Consider the following 4,442-nt stretch of genomic DNA (forward strand, 5'->3'; position numbering starts at 1 on the left):
ACATAAGGTGCTTTTTGGATGTTTCTTTTCATTAATTTTTTACAGGGGACTTAGCCCAGATACTAATAATGACCTTTGAGCTTCAGCCAGGAGAGATATAATTGGACTACGCTAGTTTGTGTTCTTAAGATAGCTTAGTGTTAGTTTAATATAATATCCATGGGCGTTCAGTCTTATCATTTTTATGTTTGGTTCGAACTAATTGAAACTAGACCAGTCATCTCATTAGATGAAATGAGATTATGTCAGCCGGACGGATTCTTGATGCAAACGTAACTAACACAATTCTGAAAGATGATATTCGAAATGGTGATATTTTCAATAACTTGTGTACCCGCCCATGACTTAGAAGTACCAATGGTAGCATTTGGTTTTACGCTTATCCTATTCATTGATTGTAAAACCCCAGCCATAAAATGGAGGCAAAAATGAATGTTGGAACACTTACAATAATGCGCCTATGTAATCCTAAAATCAAGATTGCAAAAAAAAATTTTGAAATCACGTGATTTGCGTTAATCTTCAAAATACAAAGAAGCTGTCAGAACTGCAGTCAATAAAATTTCGGTTTCCGTCTGAGTTCACCTTAAGAGTTTATTTTGTCAAAGAGTCAAGTATAGTTTTAAAAAGTTGGTGGCTAAAATTTTTACGGGTAAAATTAACGGATTTAAAACTTTAACAAGTCTTTAACAAGTTCGAGTAACAATTATTCGCCGAAGGCAGTAATTATCGGTGAATATTCACCGAGACGAAGTCGAGATAATCACTGAGCCTGAGGCGAATAATTGTTTTAGTATAAATACACAGGTGATTATTTCAAAAAAGAGAAAATAAAAAACATTTCAACGCGAAATCATCTTCCCTTACAGTGGCAAAACGACTACTGGAAGCCATTTTGTCCGTCGAGGTGATTATCGGCTGGTAATCCGAGATAGCGAGCCAATGAGAGCACGCGATTTTGTGTAATCACCTGTGTATTTATGCTAATTCCCGTTATTGCCCAACATAAAATCTTGGTAGCTTTTCTATTCGTCTTCCGAGCTTACCGTGAAAAATCTGCCGCTAGGAAAGTCTGGTGGATTGGGCTTTTTATGCTTCACACCAATCGAAAAAACAAGTTTATCGATGACACACTCACGCGCTTTGTCTTGAAACCCTTCCTAGCCGTCAAGAACGTAACACAACGCCTCTTAAAATCTGAAAAGCTTCCTTTACTTATTGTCATATAAGTTGACCACTTTTCGGCTGAAGAAACTGGAAGAAAATTCGCTCGCGCGGTCGTTGTCTGCGTTGTCATGATCAGTCAGATCGGTCTGCATGCCAGGTGCTTATAGTTTGGTGGCTTAACGCAAAATTTAATTATAATTAGGCTCGTTCGTGACAAGAGTGATGAAATCATGAAATTTGGCACACAATTTGCTTACACCCTTCCAAATGATATTAGAAGGGAAGCCCATGTCAATCTGCCCACGCTTCCTTTTTAAAGAGATTTTACTATTTAAGATTTGGGATTCCTGTGGTATCGTCTATTAGTCAGCGTGGCGGGCATGAGAATTGAATAGTGAAGTAACACCTGTCCTGGAGCACATTGCGACTCATCCCTTCCAGCAGCTGGGTGTCTCGTCAGAGAATTTCCAGAAGTTAGGGAGATTTAGGATCATAATACTGACAAATCAAGTCCCCTGGTCTCTGTGGACGCCACATGCTTCATGCTATTCTCGAATTGAAGCGAAACAGAGACTTGGACATTATTCCTCCAACGCAGTTAGATATTTGGAAAAATAATGTGATGATGACGTTTCAGTTGGGGAGAGATATACTTGCAAAATTAATAAAAAGTAAGTAAACACTTTGTTATCGAAAGCCGTTTTTCTCAAAGTAAAATAAAAATGAACTATAGTTTTCTCTCTAAACAATTTAAACTTAATTTCAGGGTGCAATTCTGCAGCATGCGCAAAGGGCAGTATACCAGGCAGGGATTTGGACATCATTAAAACACGCGGTGCAGGATGTTCCTTCTGCCACAGATTTTTCATGGGTTGAAGGAGAGAACAATCATGATCAGTGGAAACCAGTTTGGATGACCATTACGTGCACGCCATTGTGTAAATGTGACTGCCCAGAGCGAAATCTTAGAGCGACGCGACGGGCGTTTGTGACGGTCTTTGCAACGAGCATAAGCATTCCTAATATGATCAGATTGGTTATACGAGAAGACGCGGTCATTTCTCAGGCTTTTCTGCTTTTATTTATTTTGCCTTTGTTATTGGTCAAGCGAAGACTGGATATCACTACCCGCGTGGCTTTGTCAACGCTTTTTTAAAATCCAATCTTAAATAAAATAGGAAAGTACATAAACAAGTGATCAAATCAAGATAAAAATCCAACATTTGCCTTAAATAGTGGTAAAATAACTCCGTTGAAAATCGTACCACAGGTATCCCAAAATATTGAATTTGGTCAAAAACTAAAATCTCCTTAAAACGCAAGCGTGAGCAGATTTACATGGGCCTAACCCCTTTTAATATCATTTGTTAGGGTATAAGCAAGTTGTGTGTCAAATTTCACGCTTTTATCACTCTTGTTACAATCAGGCCATTGAGACACCTGACTATTGTGCCGGATGTCACTGATGTCACGGCATGTGCAGAATTATAATGTCCACGAACCATACGTTCAGCGGTCATCATAGACAAGCCCCCATTGTGGAGTATCAGTGATGTCACCACTTGGGCCAAACTCATATGCTTATTTCGTGCTTTCATAAGAATTCCAGCAGCCATAGCAATTCCCAGGATCTTCGTTTCTGGTGTTATCACTGTATTTCGGGATGCACCGGGAGGACAAGCCACGGCAAACAAAAACTGGTGGAAAAGACTAGCGCGTTCTTTCAACTCTTTGTTTACAAAGTCGGAAAATTTGAAATTTACAATTTGGCTTTCAGCTTTACATCTCAACATTGATGGATCATTCACACTACATAGCTGAGAGCATTCTGTATTCAGTTCAATCAAAACATTTGCAACGCACGATTTTTTGAGTGTTACATTTTCCATGACTGCTTTGGCAACATCGTCATCTGTCGCCGTAGGTTATTTTAAACCAACACTTTGCCGAGACGCAGGTATTTGTTTCTTTTCGATAAGTCCGGTATTGTACTCTATCAATAGCGAAAAAGATTTAACAACCGGCGGGAGAAATTCACAATAGGTACGACTGTCAGCGGGGACTGAAAGATACTGTAGAATGGAAATAATTGTCGAGGTAGTAGCGGCCCACTCCATTGACTGAATTGTTTATTTATGGAGGGGATTGAGTTTTCTTGCAGATTAATGTTTCTTAGCTCGGTTGTCGGATTGTGTGCCACTTTCTCCTCCACGGCATTGATGTTCCTGGTGATACCAGGTCAGCTTTCGAGGGAAAATATAACATCTTTACGCGCGAAAATAACATGTTATCTTCCGCAATGTTCTTCATGTTCCCGAAAACTGCGTGTACTCGACTTAATTACATTAAACAAGCTCTCGGCAATATGGGATCTGCTATTTATTACTTCTATGGCGCGGGCCATTAATCAACGGGAAAAATGAGGATCCATACTGAACTTACCCTATTACGGACCGAGAAAACGAGATTAGTATATGAGACGTGACTTATTATTAATATATCTGAAATATTCACGTACACGAGAAAGAAACTTAGTCTAGTTGAAGTCAACTCAGCCATGACGTTCATCTTCCACAAATGATAGGCACGCATTAAAATCAGAAAAATAAATGAAGCTTATTGGCTTTTTGAAATAGTGGCTTGCAGGATTAAAATAGTTTTACAAGTTTACTTCATGTAAACAACATGGCAATCTTACTTGAAAATGTTATTACATCAAAATTTCAATTTTAGGATGCGGTATTGTGGGGTACGGCCTGCTGAATTAACCAATTATAGCACGCGTACTATCTGAGAGACATAACTAAACAAGTGATGTAAACCATAAACCATCATCTCCTGGAACATATCAGATTACAGGAATTGTTGAATACAGCTCGCTCATACATAAGCCCCAATAAGATATCGTTTAGTCTCTGATAAGCCACTGAGGTGAGCTCGGAAATGTTTTTGCTGTTACCCAAAGAGAACATAAAGACAGTGTGACAAATACCTTGCAAAAGAACAGTATCCTGTATGCAGCCGCCCGCTCTCCGAACAAAAAACCGGAAAGGAGCGTCTGTGATTTATCGTTAATAATCGTGTTCAATACCACGTGATTTTTCCTGGAATGCGTGGAAAATGATTTGATTGGTTATTACCCATCGATCATTACATCATTGAAACAACGAGTTTTGATTGGGTTTTATTTTTATTTCTCCACATCAACACCGTGAGAACCACCGTGAGAGATTTTGCGATGAGTTCGTGTGTACTTTGCGCACGGTAAAAAATAC

The sequence above is a fragment of the Montipora capricornis genome, chromosome 7 (assembly GCF_036669925.1).
Source record: "Montipora capricornis isolate CH-2021 chromosome 7, ASM3666992v2, whole genome shotgun sequence".
Classification (NCBI taxonomy): domain Eukaryota; kingdom Metazoa; phylum Cnidaria; class Anthozoa; order Scleractinia; family Acroporidae; genus Montipora; species Montipora capricornis.